The 26338-nt window shown below is 34.0% G+C and overlaps 1 protein-coding gene and 1 long non-coding RNA gene across 12 annotated transcripts in view; one reads left to right on the top strand and one right to left on the bottom strand.

The window, feature by feature from the left end:
- LOC110363376 (uncharacterized) overlaps positions 1–10678 on the top strand; it is a 49294-nt gene extending 38616 nt beyond the window's left edge. For 7 of the 8 annotated variants that reach the window (XR_010471447.1, XR_010471444.1, XR_010471443.1 and 4 more), the window contains one exon: positions 17–10678. This is a non-coding gene — a long non-coding RNA (uncharacterized LOC110363376). The remainder of the gene's footprint in view (positions 1–16) is intronic. The other variant, XR_010471448.1, reaches the window with a different exon arrangement.
- Positions 1–26338, bottom strand: part of PACRG (parkin coregulated) — a 232957-nt gene that overhangs the window by 192943 nt on the left and 13676 nt on the right. The gene's annotated exons all lie outside the window — the stretch shown is intronic.

Below are 26338 nucleotides of genomic sequence, written 5' to 3'. Positions count from 1 at the left end.
TCTCTTTGTTTTTCAGGATGTATCACATTGACCCAGGCAAATATCCTCCATGGAGACAGAAGTTAAATCATAACAAATTCTGTGGACTGTATTAACATTTCTATTCTTTCCTCTACCTTCCTACTGCTTCAGAACTATCATCTCAAGAATATGCAGCACATGCACATTGAAGAGGACATGAAAGTGTAAATCAGTGGCGAACAAGAATTCAAACGTCAGGGGACCAAAAGTAAAAGTGGAAGGCACTGTAATATAATGCTTTTATCTGGTAGATCATTTAAATTTAAAACTATTTATCTAAATCACATAAGTTACACAATTCCATTGCTAGAATAGTGTAGGCATTAACTAATTGCATTAACTAATGCTGACTATTCTCTCTGATAAGGTAAAAATAACATCTGCCTACTGTTAACTAGTCATTAGGACATGCATATATCCAAATTAAGTAACAATATCTTGCAATAACTAATAAAAAGCATAATGAAGTTAAAATATTAATGAAATAAGATTTACAGACACAGTCTTCACAATCTATGGCATTAATTGTGGCTTACATTCATTTGTGAACTAGAGAGAGAGTTCATATGTACTTCCACTGAAATCACAGAAATAGTATTCTAGCATACAAAAGAGGAATGACATGGTGGGAAAAAATTTTGTTACAGTTCTGACGTAAATTATATCTTTCTGTTTTTCAGGTAGAGTTCATATTGGCTTCCATAATCAGGAGACCCAAGCTTCTACTATAGCTTAAGAAAAAACAGAATACACCTCTCTATAAATACTACAAGTTAAGTAAATGTTTAGAAATATTTTAGAAAAGGTGATTTCTTTCCAAACCATGCAAAAATAAAAAATTAAAAAAGCAACTGAAGCAGATATTTGTGATCAAACAACAATATATATGCATGCATTATGTAATGGAAGAAAAATATTTCCTTTTAAAATGAATTGTTATGTCCTAGATTGCTAGTAAGAAAAATATGAATGTCTGAAGGCTCCTTGGTAGTTTGTATCCAATTATTTAGCATCTGGCATTCTCTTCCCTCAGAATCTTACAACTTTGAATGTTTTAACCTCAGTGTTCATTGAAGAAAGCCAAATCAACAACACAAACTTAATTTCTTACCAAACTAACAACCTTTTCTTTTTGCACCACCCTTGAAAGTTTTAACATCCTATTTGCTTTCGAGTCCAACAGCCAGTGTGTGACATTTCTCTCCCCTTTTATTTTTTTCTTTTTCTAGCTGGCATGTCTAGGCCATCTCCCATCGATTCCATGTAAAGAACATAATCTGAAATATCTTTTGCTATTCTTCTATCCCACTTCTAGTATTGTGTACTAAGTAAGATTGGTTTTGCACTCTCAATTTCTCTTCTCTGGGAAAGATATAATATCCACATACACCGATCTTTTTTCAACAGAACTCAGACTATTTTAAAGAAAGACAGATATTGCTGTTTTACGGGTGAGATCCAAGGAGATACAAAATATTACCAGTTCTGCCACCAGTCTTTTACATTAGCAAGTCAGTGACTCTTCAGTCCTTCATAGTGCTGCAGCCAGCAATTCCCAGACTAAGGCCAGTCATAGTCATGCCACTATCAATGGCACTAAAAATAACTACAGCAATACACACATTGACATTAGAAATTCTTAGAAATTCTGATCAAGTACAAGGAAAAAAGTTTTCGCTATTATGATGGTTAAACATCAAAACAGGTTGCCCGGAGAACTTGTGGACTCTCCATCCCCTGGAGATACTTAAAACTTGACTGGGGACAGGGCCATGAGCAACCTACTAGACCTTTTAAGTTAGATTTAAATTTGAGGCTGGCCCTGCTTTGAGCAGTGAGATGTACAAACGGATCTCCAGAAGTCCCTTACAAATTAAATTATGCTATGATTTTGCTATATTTCTTGTTTAGAAGTCCATGCCTCCCCTAAATAAATAAGCCAAACTCATCCTGTAAAGTTTTTATTCTCTCTCAATTTGTTTTAATTCTTCTAATGCTCTTAAAAGTCATTGCACTCATGCTTGTCTCTGGCAATGCCCACTGGTATTATTTTGTTGGATCGGTGCTGTGACCCAACCTTTTCAAGCAAGGCTTTTGAGAAATTGGCTTTTGCTAGTACCACTAAGCTCATCTTTTCTTGGTCCTAATTTCCCTCCGTTCACTGCCTCTTTTGTCCAAACCAGACTTCTTCACAATGTATCATGAAATGAGGACAAGACATGAACTGAAACACGACAGTTTCTACCAGGTTTTCTTGAGAGGTTGTCCAGATTCCATCCTTGGAGATTTTCAAGACCTGACTAGGTATAGCCGCTGGCAACCTGGTCTGATCTCACAGCTGATTCTGTTTTAAGCAGGAAGTTGAACCAGGGACCTCTTGAGATTCCTTCCAGCTTCAAGGATTCAATAATTCTATATTCCATACTGCACCATGTATGTTAAATTTTCACTACTCCAGCATCACTACAATCATATTCCTCCTAGATTTTACAGATTGAGTCTTTCAGCAACTATCCGTACAGAGTAAGGGAAAAGTGTATGCTAAAAATATCTCAACTAGAAACTAGCCAAACAGCATATTTGTCTGAACTGTGATATCTAATCATGTCAGAATAACCCCTTTGGACTAATGCTCCCTTTTCTTCTGTCAACACAGGATATCAAACACAAGGGTATTGGGCCAAATTACTAGCACTAATAGCAATTTATATGAATAAACACACCATGAAGCAGATGAGGTTAGGTGATGAATGTAAAACTTATTTTCCTGTAATGGATTTTCTTTGTTGTGGTGATTTGCTGATATGTATGTTGTAGGTGTCTGTAAGACTGAGCAGTGAAATCCAGATAATATTTTGTCTCTGAAGTTTGTCTGCACTGAGTTCTAGCTTTTTTTTAAAATGGATGTCCATCAGTGATGCAGCATGTGCTTTTTCCAATTCTTCTCAACCCTCAAATTTTGAGATTCTATCAGATTTGAGAGAAAAGGGGCTGTGAATAACACCTATAGAGCCATACTTCAAAGAACAGCAGTTACAAATAACAGCAGTCTTTTGTCTGCTTTCTTATATGTCAGGTTTCAATTTGTACTCCACATGAGTCACTATTTTGCTGCAGGACAGTTCCAGAATTCCTTGCTGTTTATGGCGATGAGAGCACGTCTTTCAAATCCAAATTCATGCCTGGAGGCTTTGGCAGTGCTTGGTAACATATGAATAAATTTTCAGGGTAAAACTCTGCTAATCTCAGCAATAGAGACATTTTGCAACCATGCCATCAGAGTGACTTTAGTTCTGGTGAAACTTGCAATGAATGCAGGTGACTGTAATTTTGCAGGTTCTTACACACTTCACTGTCTGAAGAGGCAGTTAGCGCAATAATAAAGGTAATAATGGAATTCCTCTGAAGAGAAGAGTGATAAGTCCATATCTCTACAGTATTTCAGTGTACTGTAACCTTTAAAACACTACAGTGGACTGCTGGCGACCTTGCTGCCTGGTACAGACAGCTGGCCTGGCTTCACATCCAGCAGCTTGGTGCCCATAGCTGTGGCGTCTCTCTTCTCAGAAAAATACTATCTATTTTCCCTTAGACCTAAAGAAGATGTAAACCCAGTGAAGAGTAAAAAATACATTCTAAACCACAGCGGAGTGGCAACTGGAAACTAGTAGTAAAATGTTAGGCTTCATCGTTTCATCCATTTTTTTCTTCTTAACTCACTCAGCTTACTACAAGGTAAGCACAAGTATGAATTCTTTGCTTAACTGAGGATCAACAAAAAAAATTATTGTTGCCAAAGATGAACAACTCAGTCATATAAAATCTTTCCATCTCTTCATTCCTGATAATTTTCAAAATCTAATGACTCATTTTGATACAGATTTCAAAATATCAAAACCAAGAAATTGAAGATTATGCATTAAATAATGGTTGTAAAGATACTTATGTAGTAAACTACTTTGTTTCTAACCTATTACAATGATTTAAATTTTAGTGACCTTTGACATATCCAAGCAACACATATAAAGACTTAAGGTGTACAAATAATCTAGCAATAAGGTTTGCAGATAGGGCGAATATATTTTATTAGATGAATTGGTGTAACTGCCAAAATCAAGACACAAGTCCTCCTTCAGGTCTGTAATAGAAGCTGCAATTTCAAAGTTAAACAGAAATTGAGAACAATTGCTAATAATTTAGTTTATATATATCAGTTAGACCATCTCGGAAAGAAAAGATAGTTGGGTAATTGTGAAGTAAAGATGTGGAAGATGAGTGAGCAGTAACTATTTAGTTATCAGACCTAGTAACATTTTAAGAAGGAATTAATTTTCAGTAATACAAAATTTGACAGCTCAGCTGTCAACTGAGCGCTGCTAATAATAACGCTGATGGAAGGCAGAATAAAGTTATGTTCTGCAGCTAATCATAGCACAGAAGGAAGTCATATGACTAAACTAAAAAGGATATATTTATAATGCCTTTACTAGTTTATTTCAAGGTCTTGCAAATATTAGTGCCTTGGAACTGTATAAGCAGTGCAGTAGGACTAGTAATCAAACAGCATCTATCAATCTAGGAAATTTGCTGAAAGGTGGAGTGTTTGTTATTGAAGAGTTTAAATATTTTGTAGCTCAAACAGGTAGTAAAGCTCCAAATGCATCACCAGCCTTGGTAAAATGAATTATTTTTAAGACTGACAAGATCAGAAAAAAAATCCATACAAGCTACACAAAATGTTATTAAACTAGTATCAATTATTTGTATCAATTATTTCTTCTGATATCAGGCAAAAGCTAAGGGCAGATCACACATTATTTTTCTTCTGAATATGCAGTATTTTAATGGTAAAAATAGATGTCTGTGTTTATCATTTGAGTAGAGCTGAAACAGATTTCAAAAATAGGGATTTTGCTTTTTTAAAAAATGATACTAATTCAGGACAAACTAAAATGGGTACCACTAAATGAAAGTTTTCCCTACCAGCTGAGGCATTTTTTTCAGGAGGATGGAACTTCTAAAGGAAACAAGCAGAACACTTCAGTACTGTCTTTCACCAAATAAATTTCCTCAGATGTGGACAGATGCAGAAGGAACAGAAACTTTGATGGGAATTTTGAAATTTCATAATATATTCAATACAACGAAGTATTTTCATAAGAATTTTAATTTTAATGCTGTTCTTACTGTGAAGAATACATTTACCTGCTGCTGATTTTTAATTTTATTGATTACAAACATCTAGCTCAAACTTTCTATCCTTATTGTCATATTGACTTCTCTAGAAACTTAATATGGAAATAGTTTCTAATAAGAAGGTGTAAAGACAACATCTACTTTTCCAGGACAGTTTCTGTCTGTAAAAAAGAATTCTAGTCCAATGAACAATTATTTGCATCACAGCTGACTGGTAACAGACCTCTTGGTGAATTTATGAGATTATTGAAAAGAATTAAAATATTCAGCTGATCAAATATTACATTTTGCATTTTATATGCAAAAGTACTTAGTATAGAATCATAGAATTATACAATCACAGTATGGTTTGTGTCGGAAGGGATCTTAGAGATCACCTAGTTCCAACCCCCCTGCCATGTGCAGAGACACCTTCTACTAGACCAGGTTGCTCAAAGCCCCATACAGTCTGGCCTTGGACACTTTTAGGGATGGGGCATCCACAGCTTCTCTGGGCAACCTGTTTCAGTGCCTCATGGTGAAAAATTTCTTCCTTTTATTTGACCTAAATTAACTCTCTTTCAGTTTAAAGTCATCAGCCTTAGTCCTATCACTACACACCCTTACAAAAAGTCCCTCTCCAGCTTTCTTGTAATTCCCTTCAGGTACTAGAAGGCTGCTATAAGGTCTGCCTGGAGCCTTGTCTTCTTGCAATCTCACATTTTATTGTCCAGTATGGAAAAGTCATAGTCTTAAATTAATCTCTGAAGTTTCTACTCTGCACTGTGTTTTCTTTTTCAAAAGAAATGATAGTCTTTTGCTAGGCAGTCACTGTGTTAACTAAAATGAATTGAACAATTTCTCCCTATTTAGGAGACTCGCCTAATTGAAATAATGTTTTAGTATAAAACCAAATATTCTCATTAAAATTCATTGCCAAGTTGCTGAAAATATTTACATAACAAATCAATGCAATAAATAAGATTGAGGGAATTCAGATATTGTAATAAACACTTTTGGAACAGTAGAAGTAAACTCATTTAAACTCATTGAGTGAATTACTTGATATGAATTATTTCCTTTACTACTGAAAAAATGAGGCTCTAAAATCTCAGGTTTATGTAATCAGTCACCTTTTGGTTTATATTTATCAATCAAAAATACCTCCAGCTAGTAATAACACAAGGAAGAAACTAATCTTACAGTTTCTGGTGAGATCACAACTTTTAAAAATCTCAGCAAAAGATGCTTCAGAGGAATTATACAGTGTTGCTACAAAAAGAAACTGCAAAGAGGCACAGGCAGAGCATGCAATCACTTAGAAAAACAGATTTCCTAAATTAATCCAGATTGTAACTGGCATAATGAAAACATTGATGTCAGAGACTGGAGTTTGCAATAATAAAGGGATTTAGAGAGGATTAAAGAGGATATACGAGATTATCAGACTAATCACAACTGATATTGACACAAATCAGATATTAGAAGCCATATTGTATAACTTTTAGATGTGTCTTCTTTGGAAATACCGAGTCCTAATCTCTCAAAAAATAAACAGAATAATGTGTATTCATAATAAAGACCAGTATTTTAAAAGCCTAGCAATTTCAATAATTAGTCCTTTGTGCAATATGTGAACATATGTACTGAATGTCTCCAAATATTTATGTTCATTTTTCACACATAGAAATTAATTTTCAATACTTCCATCGGAACAGTACTATCACTCAAACTTTTTTAGCAGGTTAGATACACTAGAGCTAATTCTCCATTATTTTTTGAAGATTAAACTTTTAAAAGATATCTTTTATGTAACGTGCACAAAACAATAGCATAGGAACTGAACATGCTATAAAATGATACACTTTTCAGAAGTCAGCTTCCATGGAGTGCTGACTTAACTCTCCACCTACTGTTTAGCAATAAGTAACACTCTATTATGTAATAATTGCAATTATGTAAAAACTCTGACAAATAATCTCAAAATGGAAATAAACCCCCAAAATTAAAGAAGAAAAAAGTCACCTTCCCTCTCTCACCAAATAAGAGTCGATTTTCATGATATATGTAAATCATTAAGTGGAAAGAAAAACTCTCCTCATAAGAATTCCATCTGTGTGACTACTTCTTTGAATATTTCTGACAGTTTGCATATCCCATTTTAAGAAAGGATCTGTTTAAAGTAAACAAGAACACTAACTTGGAAAGATGTAATCACAGGAGCATCATTAAACAAATGCAATTTTGCCATGTTAGGGCATAGGGCATAAAATGCTTAGAAGTCAGAAGGTATCTATATCTTAGGAAGATTTTTTCTAACAAGCCAAAATAATTTGTAACACCACAAATCTCTGACAAAGAAGAACAAATTGCATAGTGTTACATTAACTACAATGAAGTTGAATACAAGGTGAAATATATAATTTAGTTTCCAAAATCAATGATGAATCTGGAGGATCTGGTAGCTAAATCTAAGCTAGTTACAAAAGATTCTCAAATCTCAGTCTTCAAGAATTTTGGCAGATCCTTTTGTAATTAGGGTGCAACATCAATTCCTTGCATATAAGACTAGAAGCAGATTAATTTAAAGATACGTTTGGAAAAGCTGATGCCTTACACAAAGATAGACCTTAAACTGGTGGCTAGCAATCTTCTTTTCAGTTTTCTTATTCAGATAGAACAGTGCACACACCCAAACAACCCAGGTACTATCAACATTTGAAAGGACAGCAAAATGAAAAATGGTATGATCTTAGAACAAATAATTAATTGATAAAAATGTTAAGAAAATCTTAACAATAACTATAGCTCAGTGACAAAATAGCTTAAGTTCTGGTCAAATAAAGATTCAGCTTGCTTAAAAGTGATGTACAAAGAAATTATTCCTCAATACTCTGCACTGTTTTTTTCCTCTACTCTGCATTGATGTGGCCTCACTTAGAGCACTGTGTACAGTTTTGGGCACCACAGTATAAAAAGGATATAAAGCTACTGGAGAGTGTCCAGAGGAGGGCCATGAAGTTGATGAAGGGTTTAGAGGGGAAGCTGCATGACGAGAAGCTAAAGTCACTTGGTTTGTTCAGCCTGGAGAAATTAATGAGTGAATCCCTTGTGCTTTGCTTACATGCGCAGCTTTTGCTTTACCTGTTAAACTGCTTTTATCTCAACCCATGAGTTTTCTCACTTGTACTCTCCTGATTCTCTCCCCATCCCACTGGTGGGGAGTGAATGAGCACCTGTGGGATGCTTAGTTGCTTGCTGGGGTTAAACCATGACAACAACAAATCTTTGCTCCAATAAAAATGCAGTAGAAAATTGCAACGAATTTGAAGAAAACCTGCCTCTAACATTGAGAAAGCTATGACTGTTTCTGAAACAGCAGTGTCACAGTAAGTACTGACTGTTGTAACCAATGGGACAGCATACGAATGAAGCTGCCTGAAACAAGGTTGAAGAATTGAGGTATGACTGGTTTGTGCCTCATCTTCTCCTCCATCTTCATTGATTCGTTATTTTCAGGAGGCTTCCTGTACCCTCTTTGGGAGGAAGGGAGCATAGAATATTCCAATACTATTGCAATATGAACCTGGAAAATTATTTAAAAACTTAGAGGCATAATAATGAATGCTTTATAAATTACAGTTTACTGGAAAAATAAAATAACTAGAAATGTTCAGGGTGATTTTTCAAAAAGAGCTCAAGAAAAGGATGAGAATACTATTATGCTTGAAAACAAGAATAGCTAGCCTGGGGATGTTCCCAAAAATCCAATCAGCACTAGGATATAAAAGTAAGAACTAACAAAATAAACAGATTAAAATTCTTCTGATAAAATTATTTTTGGAGAAAAGGCAAGAAACTTAACTAAAATGATAGCAATATCAGAGAAAATATTGGGAATGCTAACTTACTGAGAAAGAGACGATTTGCTAATAAAAAAGCTAAAATAAGTTTTAATAATTTATCCACAAAAAAAAGTGAATATGGGAAAGTGGTACAAAACAAATTAAATTCATGTCAGTGTAATAAATTTTTCTGCTTCTAGTTAATGACACTGAAAATAATTAATGGTGTCCAATCCACCGGTTTATGTACCCCAGTGAATTAGGAGTGGGAAAATGAGAAAGTATTTAACTAGATAATCAAAACTACAGAGAGTAAACAATAGAGTATAGATATATTATATATGGGATATGTTATATCGTAAACTATATCACCAAATAAAAGAAATTTGATTAATGTAGAATTTTGTGTGTGTGTGAGAAGGAGAGGGAAGGGGACAGAGTGCATGCACACACAGCCTGAACATTTTTGTCCAATACACCTGAATAGAATATGCAGTAAAATCTGAGTGTATTAAAAAGAAGAAAAAAGAATCAATAATAGTCTAGAAGATAAAGGAACAATTCTTGATAAATATCATGAGTTTAACAAAGAACTAATCTTCAACAGACCTTTTTTTTAATATTTCGATGCGATTATAGAAAAGCCTCCACTGGGCCTTAACTCCATTGCTTGAAGTAGGAAATCACGTCTGTCAGCATTCTCTGAGCCCTGTCATGCCAAACTTCAGTAGTTGCTTTGCTGTTTAACATTTCCACACAAAGAGGTGACCTCATCTAACATCTCACCACTGCTTAAAGGTGAAGTTTCCCTTTTCTCCACTCCCTGCTGCTAGATACAAACTCCCAACATCTGATTTTTACTGGTTGAGTTGATTTGTCACAATAATATGGCATAAAAGTAATGAAGTAGAAAAAAGATTTTCTGCTGGGTTAGCAGGCCAAACCAGCTTATGCTAGTGTCAAATGACCAGGAGAGATGGTACAAGAAGACAAGCTGCACAATGAGGAGCAGGGGAGAAAAAACTGTGAAATAGTGAAGATTTCTTTTGGGCAGAAGCAAAGTGTCCTGTGAGCTCACCTGCTCATTGAATCATACCTGCAGAAAGGAGGATTTACTGCTGTTTTTGGAGGAAGTTGGTGGAAATGTTTGCTGCAATGTGCACCCATGCTAATGAGTGTAAGGATGTCTCCTTTCACCCTGGAGTAAGACAACTACAAAGAAATTCAATCAATGTAGCACTTTTGAGAGTTCGATAAATCAACCGAATACTCCACTAAACCCTATTCAACGCTGCAGATTCCCTTAATTCTATCTGCTCTACTAAATATTAAAAGCTGGCTCAGTAATTCTGAAAAAATTTCATTGAAGGGGAATTAAATCCAGCGGGCTCTGGATGAAGTCTGCAGGGTACATCATTAACACTCATATATAGTTGGAAATTTTCCAAAATATTTAATATGCACTAATTAATCTAGAACAGTTATTTCTTAGAAGCTCTTTCTCCTCAACTCCATATGGAAACACACCTAGGAGGAAAGTATGCATATAATTATTCTAGAATAATTATACTTTGGAAAAATGTAAAATGCACACAATAAAAGGGTAAATACTCCCTTTACATATGTCTTGCAGTATAATGGAGTTACATGTCATTCAATAAATCATCCTCATGACCTATCCCCAATTGCTGATGCTATATATATGAGCAAACTAATTTTCATGCAGTCTCTATTTATAAACTTTGTTTTCATATCAGTCCATTATACACAAGACCACAGTCCACTGCTGCTTATCTGTTATTACATTCATGATAGAATAGACTTTTTTTGGAATCCCTGCTTTTCAGCATATAGATCCTACTCTGCACATTTGTGCTGCGTTTCCTGCTTGCAGATTGTATAACCTCACACTGAACTGTTTAAAATACGTTTTGTTGAAACACTTGTAGTAGCTCAAACAAGCCATGTAGGGAAGCCTCAGGAAATCACACAACTAAGCAACTCAGTCAACAGGGACTAGAATGTATCTTGCCGAAAATTACAAAATTTGCTTTATAGGAACAGAGTTACATTTTGGAAATTTTAAAATAAATTTTATTTTTTATTATTTAAATTATTTTGACATTAGAATTTTTAAGAATATAGTATTCACTGTAAGATTTTTGTCCCTCAGTCAATCATTAGAAGCATAGTACAGCCTCTTCAAGCTTTCTATGAAATTAAAAGTGCACAAAATTCAACTTTTGTTACTGGACTTGAATTTTTTTACAGTAATTCAAAAAAAGCTCTACTACACCTAACCCCCACAAAACCAAAACCAAACCAAAACAGCAACAACAAAAAACCCAACCAAAAAAAATGTTCTGAAAAAGAATGGCTATCTGGTACCTTTTAGTAAAACTCAGTTTAAAGGCTATCTGCAGTAGATGACCTCCTTTTATCATCAGACTAATTACCAAGATGGTAGGTCAGCTTCCTGATAGTAAAATTCAGGTGCAGGTACAAGGCTCCTTTCACTTTTTAGAGCAGCTTTACTTATGTTCCAAGAAAGCAGTTGTCTTTCAATGAAAACAATGAACATGAAGATATACATATTGTAAATAAGTCTACATAACAATTGCTTGCAATGCTCTTATGAAGACTTATACAGTAATAATATATATTATAAATTAAAGAACAATAAAATAAATTAGATAATATCACAGTGTCTTCAAGAAACAAGGAATTGCTAAGTGTTTTACAGACTATAGTAGCACACACATAACAAGTGAACAAAACAAATTTTGAGCCAGTTGGCTAAAATTACAATTATTTAGTGCCTTTAAAAATTACTTCACACGAGGATCTCCTGAGACTTTAGAAATATTAATTAAATATATTTGAACTTTGAAAACTGATTATTGCCTCTCATCTTATCTGGAGTCTCAAGACAAAAGCAACATAGCTACACTGGTCACAGCACAAATTAATGATTTAAAAATATTTACCAGCAGAAGTTAAACTAAAATAAAATGCAGATAAGATTTTAGAGCCATTCTGGAATTTAAAGGCCTACTGATGTAAAGAAATGCTTTTACAAGCAGTCTAGGCAAACTCTTAAAAAAATCGAAAGAACACACAAAAATGTTATGTAGCTAACCCCTAACTCTAGCAATAAAAGTTAAAAAAAAGGACAGGAAGAAATGTATTATCAAATACAGGCACAAGCTAAAAGAGCTATTTTAAAATCTCGTGAGTAAGATGACACTGGTTCTAAAAGGTGAAAGCGCTGCTGTGATATTAGAAATCCACATTTCAATAATATAATTGGTGCTTTGTTCCTACTATTTTAGGACATCCAACTTAACATCTAAATCCATTAAAGTAAAGAAGTAAAAAAAATTTATATGCTTTTGCTTTTTGCTGCCCATTCAATAACGCCTAAACTTTCCATTTTCAAGAACTGAAACTGCATTAAATATTATAGAAGAGCTTAGAGATCTGCTTTACACAGGAAACTTAAGAATTTTACTCGATTCCAAATTGCAAATGGAGATGAAGCTTAAAACTAATGATAGGAAAAAAATGGCTTGGTGGCGGTAGGTTTTTTTCTTCAGGATCAAAAAGACAGATCTTTTTCCCAAAAACTGACACATCAGTTCGCCTAAAATTACCCACACTTCCAAAAACCTCTTCAACTCCTATAAAGAGTAATGTAATGGCTGACTAATCCAAATAACAATATAATAGAAGCAGAATTACAATGACTGAAGTCCAATTGATGTAAACTCTTAACTTTCTTGAAGGAAAAAAGACACAGATGAATATTAACATTCACTGTAATTTTAATCAGTAATATGCAAAAAAGGTTGTGACTTTCTGATATGAAATAGTCCTTGACTTTCATAATTCTTAAGCACTTTCTTTTATCATTTTGCTGATGTATGTTCTATTTTAAAATCAGAAGGATAATGGATGTGCTTCTTAAACAGTAAATTGGGTTTTATATCAGAGACCTGTCAGCACCACGACAAGCTGACCTGACAGTGGTCTTCCATTTGCAGCTCTCCTTCATGACTGCTTTTCAAGGTGATAGGTCAGTCTTAAAAAAGTGCAGAAGATTCTTTGATCCCCCAGGAAACATCTTAGAGACATAATATTCACTGTTTTTATGGTCCTTATAATAGATAAAAAGTAAAGCTATCCTTTGCTGTCACATCTATTTTTATTAATCAAGGGCATTTAAGATTTGTGTAGATAATATAAATTAAAATGCATTTGATTTTTCTACTGCCTCTAGGACAAACATCAAAATTCAGGAGAAATGGGTTATCTCTCAGTGTTACTGATAACCGAAACAAAAAATTACACCACACTTGTTTTTCGTGAATGATTTCTTTGATTCCACACATTTTTAAAGGATTGCATGAAGACAGCATCTTAGCACAAACATGGAGCTTAAGACATTCCTTTTAGCTTGGATATGAAATTTCAATAAAATAATGAAAATCAAAGCTCATAAGATAAAACAGTTAATGACAACATCAGTTGTGAACAAGCACTGGAACACCCTGAACCTCTATCTTTGTTCAACAAGAGCTGGCCTGCCATAATACCTCACCATACATATTCTTTTTTTTTTTTTGCTATGCGGATTACTCCAAGTCCAATGATAATATTTTTTTAAACAAAATTAAAATTATTTTAAAATCTTGTTACATTGTAGAAAGACTGTTTTGTTGGTATTACTAAATATCAAAAAAAGGATTATAAATTTTTTAGCATTTCTGCAAGTTTCTACTGCAATAGCTTTTTAAAAGTAGTTTCAAATATGTACTTTGAAATTCATAAAAATAAATGACATGACAAATGCACTACAGAAGTGGCCCTTCCAACAAAGCTCTACCATATGTTCTCAATTACATTTCTGTTGGCAAACAATACAAAATGTTGTATTCACAAGTAATTGTGCCATGAAAATTATTTATCAGTATATTTTCAAGTTGAAAACAACAAAAATGGATACTGTACTCAAATGATATTTTGACATTTTGTCTTGCACTTTTAAGTATCTAACAAAGGGAGCATGACAAAATATTTTTCTTTGGTGCTGAAAATACTGTAGTAAACCTGTTCTCTCAATTTGGACCTCTTGTTCAACCAGCTAGTTTGCATTTCACTGAATGGTAGATGTATACCACACTATTTTGAGCTGAGATAAAGGAAACTTCGTTTGAAACTAGCTAGAATCTTGATGATGAATCGAGTAATATATTAAGTAAACTTGCCAGTATCCACTCCAGGATGTCTCTAGAATGAAAAAGGAGTAACATGTGCTGACACTGGGAATCAAACATTTATACTGCAGCAATTTACTTCTCCAGTCACTTTTTCTATTACTATTTTTAAGATAATCATGTTTCCCAATTCATTCTTTAATTATGTATAGTATTTTCACTTGCTTTTCTTAAAGTGTGATCACAGTAACTAATAATGATATTTTACTTAACCCTTAAAAAGTTGTCAGTTATTTCTGAAAATTAAGACATGAACACCTTTATAAAAGGCTAGGAAATAGCGCAAAGACAGAGGTAAATATGTTCACTCATCTAATTAAAATTTCTTTTAAATGTGTCCAAAGGTGCTGTTCCACAACAACCTTATATTTGGTGCAATGCTTCCTTTTTCTCTCTTGCCTTAGATCTGGTTATGCTAAGCCATTTCCATGCACTAAGTAATCAAAAACCTATATTCATTTTTAGGGAAAAGAGGGATTACTTTTCTGCCAATTCAGCATGCTAAAACAACTCCTGCCAAATGTAAAAGCTGAAACCTTTTCATTCTGGCTTCTTTCCTGTTTGACATGAATATCAGAAAGCAATAGGAAAGTTTAAGGATATGTATGTATATATGGATGTTCTTGTTAGAAGCGGACCTGAATCTCTTCAGTCTAAGGGAATCAAATCTAGACCTCTCGCTTGTTAGCCAAAATCTCTAAACATTAGTTCATTATATATGGAATATCAACTGTAGCCATGGCATAGAGAGCAGAACATGACTTCATTTGTTCAAAGAATATTGGATACTGGTAGCTGTTTATTCTCTGAAAAACTCTCCAGTCTTTTGAATTCAAGTGAATAAGGGTACCTCCCTGCACCTCTAAGCCAGAGATGATGAATCTAAATTGATGTGATACTGCATGACACCTTATGTTTCCTATTTCCTGTGGAATAGACACAGGAGACACCTCTTCAGAACAGAAGCTTTGTGAACAATCTTTTTATGGCACTTACCCTCAAGATGCTATATAGGGAGCTTAGTGACTAAGCTGCAGATTCCATCTTCCACCTTAGGGATTAAAAGTCTAAAATTTAGGATTGCATTCTACATCCATAATTGGGATTTGCCGAGCTTCTTGATGATTACAATGCCTAATCAAACAGCTAGTACCTGGTTCAAGAGGCAATGCAAGCCCAAGGGTTTTTCAAGGATAAATGTTATACAATCACCATCACAGAGTAAACCAGACTCAAGACAAGGACTTATTGTTGGCAAAGTACCAATCAGTTATAGTTCTCTTGTGACTGGATGAGGAAAAAGAAACTCCAGTAACGTATGATTACAATGACATTTTATATTTGAGAATAAGTCATGTTATGCCACACCAAATTAACAGGAAATGTTTTAGTGAACTGCGTATTTTATGGCAGCTTTCCAATACAAAAATCTTTAGGAATCAGCATTTATCTTTTATAGGTTTGCATAAATCTCTACCAGAGTTATTCCAGTTATGTTAATCATGGAACTTTAAGTAGAATGGCAACTGCGGTAAGAAAAATATCCTTCTCAACTTTCCTTTTCTTGGTTTTCTAGCTCTACTAAACTTCATAATTATGTCCTGATTTACGATTTACTTGTGCATCTCAGTATAGGATACGTAATTAGCCTTCAAGAAGCTTTCAAAACTAGATTTGTCTGGATGACTACTATTTGAAGAAATGCTATAAAACAGCAAGTAGAAATTAGATCTACAGGGTAACTGAAGTTCATTATTTCCCATAGACAGCTAAGTGAATAGCTTATTAAAGATCACTACATCGAGATACTAGAAGTAGCAGAATACACAATGAATGGAATAATCTCTTTTTTTTTCCTGACTGACGACCTAAGAATGTCATACCAAAGGAAAAAAGCTATTCAGACAGTCAATTGTTTAGCACCCTCAAAATACCAAGTGTCCATAAATGTGAATAATATTTGTTTAAAGATGTTTGCAAGCAGATTTATTGTGAATGGTTTAGAGACAGTGGAATGGCAGAAAAACATGTATTTTTAAAATAATATTTCTTCACGCCAATGATTTGAAATCAGAGCCAGCCATGAGAGTCAGTCCTTGAGTATGCACAGTTGTTATTTTCTACGTTTTTGACTTTCGTAACCTTTATAAATTAAGGCAATAGAACATGTTCAAAGAGCTGTGCATGCTTTCCTTCTGGGAAAATCAAGTATAGATACTTAATTGGTAGTCCAACTACAGATTAATCAACTAGAATTTGAAAAGTACAGAAATGCCAATATTTGTTCAGCTAAATTATACTTGTTTATGACATAAATTTATGTGGTAATACCCTAACTTAAAGAAATTACTCAAAAATTGGGTATAAATGAAGAAATATAATATAGAATTAAGAAATGAGTGCAGAAATTGAGATGGCATGGTTCAGACAAAACCCCCCCACCTTATTTCCAGGTACATATGAACCAGTTTATTGCTTTTTCACGTGACAGCTAGTTTTGAAACCTTTCAATTCTGGTCAATTCTATACAGTGGCAATAAATCTAACATTGGGGTTCATGTGAGATTTTTCTTATTATCATATCAATAATCCTCCTTAAGTACACACACACATAGACATGTAAATAAAACAAATTTATAAGCTGAACTATTCAGAGCTAATCTTAGAACATTAGCTCAAGACAGCAACATTTTTTTTTTTCTAATAAAAGGTTACAACATGCCTGATGAGGGGCAAAAATAAAAGTTGGAATTAGAATTCTCAGAATAAGTCAATCCAACACTGAAATAATTTACATTTGGAGGCTAAAGATATAACTAATGAAAGATCAGACAAAGTTCGGTTTTTGAAAATATGTTTTCTAAGAAGAAATGCTACTGTTTACTCTTAATTTCAGTTGCCTCTATTTAGAATTATTATTTTTAGAGAAAGTCTATTTAATAATTTAATTAGCAATTCAGTCAATCAAAAGTTTATGTAAGAGTTTTTCTTAACTATTTTTAAGACCCCATAAAATCCATTTTAGAGAGTAATATATTCTTGGCATATAAACTGCAGATCAGGCTTTAAAAAAAAAATATCAAAATTTACAAAATGCATATAATTTAACTTTATAAGTGAAGATTTTAACAACTGCTTTTTTTTTTTTCACCCAAAATGTAATATAAATATACATCAAATGGCTTTCCATTTACAGAGAAGCAACAGAAGAAAAACTGTTGATTTTAACAATAATTACTTACTGCCTCTCAATAACTAGAAAAGCAGCAAATATCTATGCAATATCCTGTGTGAAATCTTTGTGTGTATATCTTCAAAAAACAACATACGTATTTGAAAACAATTAAATGTACTTCGGCCTTAACAAAATCATACAACTCTGTATTTTAACTCCTGGGCTCCAGAAGAAGCAGCAGCACTCAAGTTTTCCTGTTTAGTTTTTCTCTTTGGAATGTTAAATAGTTCTTTAAGGTCAAATTTAAACACTTCTACCGCGGCAATACAGAATAACAAATTGTTCTAAGAATGGGGAGAATTCCAAACTGGCGTTTCCTACTGTTTTGTACTCTCCTCCACAGTACTCAACCCCAGCTCCTTTAACATGTCTTATTGTCCACAGTAACTCTAGCTTTATCTCTCCCCCTTTGGAAACTAGATTTAGAAACACAGAAAAGAATTATGTGGAAAGAAGGGTGGATCAACAAATAAATCAGCTGGAAACCTATTTTAGAGACCATACACATGTCATGTTCTTCAAATATGTGCTGAAGGTAGCCCCTTCTGCAGGCAGATGAAGAATAAAATGGAAGTCAAACACCCTGTGAGTTGTATGGGCAGAAGGAAAATGCTACAATATTAAAAACTGTCAGAAGGGCCTGAGTCATAAGAAAGGACAAGTAATTCACAGAAGCTTTTCTCCTGTTTCTTAATTTGCCTCTTGAGAACTACCAAACAAAAATGGAACAAGATCTGTGAACAGAACTAGCCAGAATTTACAGAATGTAAATAGCATGAATCACAAAGATAATCAGACAAAATGAAAAAAGGTCTTTATGCCATGAAGAAGTCGGGAAGCTTCAATGGAGTAAATGTGTTAAAATTTATAACTTTTATAATCTCATAAATATAACTCTAATCTGCATACAGTAAAGGACGCAAATATAAGGGTAGTCATCACCATGAGTTTGAGTTACATCATTTTATATAAAAAGAACTCCAAAACATTTTCTAAAATTTGTTTTGTTCATAACACATAGCAGCTTTTAATTCTACAAGTAGAAATTCCTGTCCTTATTGGATGAATGGACACAACAATAGTAAAGTATATTTCTAACTTCAGTTGCTAATCACTACCATCATCAGTATTTTATGACCAAATAAATTTTAGCATTCCTGATCTATTATTTTCCCAAATAATTGAAATAAAATACATCTGACATACACACATTTCTAAAACATTTACTTCCCAGATACTTGCTTATTAGATTTTGCCTCATTTGTCTACATATAGTAACTAAGCAAAAGATTTTAACATCGCAAGATAAAACAGTAATCTAAACCCAGCAGATTTAATGTTGTGCATGCAATCTCATTTCTGACCCTTCTGAGTTTATCCTGAGGACTAAATAATACAAGTCAGCATACTATAACACTATTAAAAATTACAGCATACTATAAACACAGAAAGAAGTTGCAATTAAGTTATCACTGGCAATCTGGAATCTGGCATTTCCTAAATGTGGTGTGCTTTACAACTAATACAATATTTGCTCCTATATAATCCCTCCTATGTGCTCTTTTAAAGGAAAAAGCAAACAAGCAAACAGTTCTAGCTTTGGCAAATGAAACCACTCACTCTCCTCCTCCTCTGCCTCTCATTGTTTTTGTTTGAATATTAAGATACCTTCGTGATCATATGGTGCTTTTGTCAGAGGCAGAGGAGGAGGAAAAAGGAAGGGAACTATACACAGGAACAAAATGCCTTGGACATGGGGAAAAATCTGCTGGGAGTGGGAACTGAGCTTTATTTCTTCTGCAGACAGTTTTGTCAGGGACAGGATAAAGCCCAGTTAGATGTGACATTGTGGTTTGTTTTGGCTCCTGTCTCACCCCTTCCAATATAAAGCAGCTCAGAGAGCTGTCAAACACTTCAGCAGAGATGCCTGTCTGCCTGCAAATTTTGATGCAGCAAAATTCTGGTAGTTGGCCACAGTTCTTCTGCAAGCAAGAACTGAAATCTCAACATTCATGTTTCTATATAAGCAAAACCTGAAGAGAATATGTTACAAAAACACACCATAGCCTGAAGGGTTTAATTACACCAAAGATCTGCTGCAAACACTGTAAATGTGACAGCTTCTCAAAGCAAAGAATGTGAGAATCTATTAAAATGGAAAAGGTTACGCCATCTAAGTATTAGGGTTGCGAGCATCGCCCCTATTAGCTACCAAGCTATGCTATGAAAGCTGTAAGAGGAAGGAGGACAAGAAATACTGCCATTATGAATTCTTACTTTCCAAAATTTTTAACTAGGAAAAGTAATCTTTGGGCTAAATTTTCTCTATGCTAAAAGGTTAAGCTCTTTAAAAATTCTTAATTATGATGTCTGCATGCCTATGTAACCTAATAAGTTATGTGAGCATGGTAACAAATAACTATATATTTGCTTTAAGATTGCATACACATTTTCTCATTCACATATCTGAAAATGCCTTAGTTTGATTTTTAAATTATCACACATCCAAATGGTATGACAACAGAATTTGAGAAAGGGATCAAAGTAACTTCAACTGTGAATATGACTATCTCTGTGTGCTAATACAAGAATACAGAGTAATTTATTACGATTACAGACATTTATTATTGATTACAGACAAACCCTAAATGTTGTAAATAATTTTTAATTTATACCAAGATCTCTGACGATCTGGGTTCAAATGATCACCTATGCTTATATACAGCTCATTTGACTTCTACAAGAAAATGAAAATATGCATGAGGTCAGGAATTTGTGTACATGTAGCTCAATACAAAAAGTGATGTTAGATATTAAAGTATAAAAGCATTCTGAGAGATAGAGATAGCTTTGTGTCTTCCCAAAAACATAAGTTTGTAATTGATGTAATGCGGTTTTCTTTATCTAGATTATTTTGAAAAAAAAAATAATGAAGCAAGGGAAAATATTAAGTTCCATATATCTTCTTACCTTCTTTTTTTCCATAAAACACTCATGCAAAAGCCCTACAAATGCAAACTTTAGTGGAACTGTATACTTACCACTTAAATCCTGTAAAAGCATTGTAAGTGATGCACCAAATGTTACTATAATGGCATTATAGTAAATATATTATTTATTTTTAGGCCACACTGGGTATAACTAAAATATACATTCTGATTAAGAGGATACATTTTTATTTAACATGCTGATTTTTCAAAAAAACCAAAAACAAAACAAACTCAAAACATAAAACCATTTTTTATGAGTTGCAGACAAGAGCTCATTCCTTGACAACATTTGGAGAAAATACAAACAGAAACTCTGACACGCCAACATTTTGTAATAGAATATTCAGCTATTTTACTCTTAGCTACATTTTACCTCACATACAACAGTGAGAGAAAGTTGTCTATATATAATTACTGTTTGCTGAGTTAGGTTGGTGGCTCTGTTTAGTTCTGAGTTACTACACAAGTCACCATTACAATTGAAAGCATTGCATTTTTATTAACAGATAAGCTAAAAACTCAATAAGGTAGAAAAACTAACTTCCATTTTTACTCTAAATGGAATTATTTTCAGTTGTTTGGGTAAATATGTTGGTAAAGTACAATTAATTTCAAGGACAAATAAAAGGCCTCAGTTCGATCAATCTACAATGTTTGAAAGCTTTTGATTTCCCTTAAATATTTTCAGATTTTTAGAGTTAAATATTCTAAATCAGCCTATAACACCATGCAATGGATTGCTAGCTATACGTCTGATGAAATACAACCATATTTTATAATACAAACTACAAACTATAGTTTTTAATCATTATTATTATGTTACTGTTTTGGAGATGTTTCAAATTGCATTAGAAATTTGAGCACAAAAATACATTTTTTTAGAAAAAAACACCATTTTGTAGAAATGGTAAAACTGAAAATGATTCATCATGGTCCTTTACTTTTACTATCTGACTTTCTGACAACAATGCAACTCTAGAAGTCTAAGATGCGATCCATTAAATACATGCTGAAAAGTTTCTTGATGATCCCATTGTTCTTCTAAATATTATTTCAAGTGAAATTAAAATATTATTTTCCTCAAAATTCTGCTTGATTCAACCACATACCCACTTTCTTTATGCAATGTGATTTGATTACCAGAGATAAAGTACCCAACATGAATCACACACTGTGAAAATTGTTATTTCGTATTTGATAGAACACACTTACTCTGCAAGAATTTAATAACAGAACAACATCTTCAGGATGCTAGTTATTATGAGGTAATAACTTGGAGAATTAGTAACACTTGACTTCTGCCATGTAGCTCTAGGGATGCTTTGTTTAATTCACATTCACTGTAATTTGTTGCTCAATTATACCCCTGCTCACTTGTAACTGTGGTCTTTTTGGTCAAAAGCAAGCCAAATGTCTACTGACCTTGCAGAGTGACTACCTGCAAACTAAGCTACAGAAGACAGAGAAGTTAGTTTTGACACCTATACACAGCCACCCTCTTACTGTAACCACTGAAATAGTAATGAAAGATGGCTAATATGATTATGCAGTGCTGAAGAGCTACACAGAAGAATACTGCTACCCTTTAGACCTTTTGTTGTCATACTATCACAACAAAACTTTAACAAAAAGTCAGACTGTATGATGGAAAAAAGTAAAGAAAGAGTAAGTGTTCACCTTGGCTACTTAGAGAATAAATACTGGTTATAAACCTTTTCAACATGTTTTCTCTACTTATGTTCCTATACCTGACAGATTTTATAAAACACTAACGAAATCATGTTCAGAAAGATGACAAAAAGGCCAGCTTCCAAAAGAATAAAATCAACAGATGCAAAGATATACAATAGTACAGGAAGCTTGAAAGGCTACATGTATAAAACAGTAAGCTTGCTTTCATTAAGAAGAATGAGGGAGACACAAGAGCCACTTTTAGAGTTATCTTCCTTCTGTGGACTTTAACAAAGTAAATCTTGTTTACCTGATGTCTAAAAACTTAATCTTTGAATGATGTTGGTTAATTTACTCACCTAGCTTTGTTCTAACCTACCAATACAACAGAGTATTTTTAAAATTGAAATGTTACATAGTAAAGATACATATGTATATAAAAAGGCTTGCACACTTTCAGGAGAAATAATAAATATAAGATAAAATGATTATAGAGCAATAATAGTGATATAAAAATTAGATTTCTATTAGTCTTCATATTCATTACAGTGGGATAAGTCATGCAATTCATCTCTTTAGGAAATGGTGGAGAATGAGATTTTAAAATTATAGTATAAAACAAATATGTCAGTTGATTCTTATTCTCAAGGAGCAGGGACCTAAATGTAGAAATTAGTTCATACATGGACCTAGCATCTTAATGAGACAGAGACATTAACAACTCCATAGTGTGGCATCTAATGCCATTTGGCAGTCTACATCTCGTTCACTTCAAGTGAGTTCCATGAGGAACTGGCCACAAAGAGGGTGGAAACTGCTGGTCTGTTGCACCCAAAGGACAGCAGTTAGCTGACCAGCTGGTAGGTGGTTACATGAAGCATTATTCAGGGCTCAATACTGAGCTATTTAACATCTCATTAATAAGTAGGACTAAGGGACAGAATGTAACCGGAGGAGCTTTGTGAATTACATCAAATTTGGAGATGGACATTCAAAAGTATTTTGATAGGCTGGTAACATGGGTTGAGAAGAATTTCACAAAGTCCAGCAATAGTAAATGTAAAGTTCTGCCAGGCACTGACTGCCTAGAAGGCAGCTTAGCAGGGAACGTTTTGGGGCTCCCTGCGAGGAGCAAGTTGAACAGTTGTGTACTCTTGTGGCAGAGATGAGAAGACTGCATTCTGGGCTATATCAAGAGTGTTGAGGGAATGCAGAATCCCCCTTTATCAAAGCTTATTTGAAGCTGTATTTAGAACAGAAGATCACATATCAGATTCCCCAGTACAGAAAGAGATTGGTGAACTAGAGCAAGGCTGGTGGAAGGCCAACAGTTTAAAGAGAGGGCTGGAGTACGTGACACATGAGGAGAGGCTGAGAGAAACATTTTGTTCAGCTTTAAGAAGAGGAGGCCTAATGGGAATGTTATCACTGTCTTCAGTTACCCAACATGAGGACACAGTAGTGACGAGTTGGGCGCTTCCCAGAGCTGCACAATGACAAGAGAAGAGGCAATCAGTGGTCACAAACTGCAATAAAATACTAACCAGAAAGTAGAAAAACTATTTTCACAATGAAGGCAGTCATTGGAACAGGTTCTCCAAAGATGATGTAAAATCTCCATATTTGAAGACAATCAAAGCCCAGCTGGACAAAGCCTTGAGCAGCCTAACGTAATCTGAACATAATCTTAATTGAAATTGCATTTTTTAAATGAACATGAAAAATAAAGTGTCAACGCCCAGGCTGAAAACCTCTTTTTAGTCCAAATGTTCTGTCCAGCTACTGCAGAAGAAAGTTTTTAATTCTTGGGAAAAATTATCATTAAAATAATTTAAAATAAAACAAAACAATATACTCTCCCACAAAAGAATTTCAGTTCTGTAGAATGACCTAAATCTGGGCAGTCAGGCTTTCAGACTTGGTAACAGCTTTCAGAGTGCATTAGTCTTGCTTGTGAATTTTTCCTCTCTGGCACAGCTAAGAGGAAGATATCCATGCTTACTTCATTAAACCTATCAGCAGTGTTTGACACTGAAAATCAGCATGTGCTGCTGACTTGCCTGGAAGACTGGCAGAAATGAATCAGTCACCCTGAACTGGATAGGTCAATTCCTATCAGTCAGCTTCAAGATAACTCTGATGGGTGGTTTCTTTCCAGTCTTGAAAGCCTTTATTTATGTGATGCTACAAGGACTGGTCCTACCGCATTTTGTTTAACACAAAACTTGGAGAGACCTCAAGACAACACACTTTTTCAGTAGCAACAGAAAGTAGCACATTCCTTACTTTATTCCATTCCTGCAAACACAGATGGACGGCAGACCTAAGGCCCTTGTGAAAAACCTGCATGTATTGTTTAAAAATGTCTGGAATGAGAGAAAGAAAGGTGTGGAACTGGGAAAAAAAATACAATGAGAAGGCACTCAGGGCCAAACACTGCTGAGAGGTTTGATGAGGTACATGTATACCTTCCTCATGGCTGTGGAAGGAGATGATTTATCAGGAACACTAGTATGCTCTGAATGCCATGAGCAAGACTGAAGAACTGGCCAAAACTAAGTTACTTAGGCTCTCCGGATTCTTCACTGAGCATCAATCCACAAACAGTGCCACCAGCCATACATACATACACACCATTGCCATCTTCACTTTCATATTTTCCAGTTGCACATTTGTGTTATTATCTACATATTCACTTTCAATCTGGAATATTGCGAACACTGCAGCTCAGGATGACACAAATGACTCACTAATTCAGTTTGGTCTAACATTCTCAAACTCTTTTTATCATACTTTAAAAATTACGGAATTAAAGGATAAGATTGCATATTGTAGTTTTAGACAACTAAGCCTTTCCGTACTAAGCACCTAGAGTTCTGTGTAGCACGTTTATTCAAATCCTAAAAAGCCCACTTAAGTGAAAATGGGAAGGTGTTCTTTTTTTTACATTCCATTAAGGTTTTTGTATGCAAATTCTGAAAATATCAAAACTTCTCCTACTCAAGTCTTTAACAAAAGCATGATTTTTTTTTTCAGATTAAAAAGTTATAATTTGATAGCTGAATTTTGGCTGCAGCACAGATATGGTAAATCACACTGTCCTGAGAAAATAAACAGCATAAATACAGGGCTCATAGCAGGAAGAAGAAGAAAAAAAAAGACTTATTGATACTTGTTCCATATTCTATACTCTTTATGGTCCAAGTCCTCAGCTATCAGTTTCGTTTCTATTTTTGGTAGCACACATCTGGTCATTAAAAAGCAATGTTTTAATGTAGGATGTGAATCTATCTAGAACACTAAATAAAAATAATTACATGCTTTAAGAAAATTAAATTAAGTAAGCAATGCAAATTCCTATGGCAGGACTAAAATTCTGGCTTCTTGAAAACTATAAAACTTACCACAACTTTCACTGAGACATTTCATCTGGTTCCATACCATAAATTAATGTTGTAACTAAATATTTATGTTCTGTAAGTCTATTGAATATTTTTTTAAGAAATGCAAAATGTATTTTTATCAATGTGGTAGGAATTTATTATCTCATAATACCATCTTACCTTTATCATTCATACCATTTTATCTCTAAAACAAAGTAGGTTTTCTAGTGGTAATTTTCCATAAAATGCCTATTATTGGAAGAATTACTTTTATTACTCTTCCCAAGATACAGTATTGTACATTAGAGCTGGGAAATTAAGTGATACTTCCATGTTATAAATCGTCCTTCACTTACATAAGTAGCAAAACCACTTTAATCTCAGAGATTTATGCATACAGATTACCTAAATTACAAACCCATATTTTATATGAATGAACATTGATAAAACTCTTTTTTGTCTTAGTCTCAGTCAGGTGTGAACACAGACATTTGGTTTACATACAAAGCAATTGTTTCATTATACATTAGAATGTTTAGTCTTACTGGTACCTTTGCAGATGCAGTCCTTGACCATGCCTTTGTAAACTAAAACTGTTACCACTATTACTAGCTTCCTGTGTTTACAAATGTATGTTATCAGAAGGCATTTAGTAAAGTTTGAGGAATGTTTCTTAAATAAGTCATACCTTTCCATCAAATTAATGTTTCAAGTACATTAGAATCAAGAGGTTAAACAACAG

The sequence above is a fragment of the Columba livia genome, chromosome 3 (assembly GCF_036013475.1).
Source record: "Columba livia isolate bColLiv1 breed racing homer chromosome 3, bColLiv1.pat.W.v2, whole genome shotgun sequence".
Classification (NCBI taxonomy): domain Eukaryota; kingdom Metazoa; phylum Chordata; class Aves; order Columbiformes; family Columbidae; genus Columba; species Columba livia.
The sequence above is the reverse complement of the archived record's forward strand: the minus strand, read 5'-3'. Positions and strand labels throughout refer to the sequence as shown.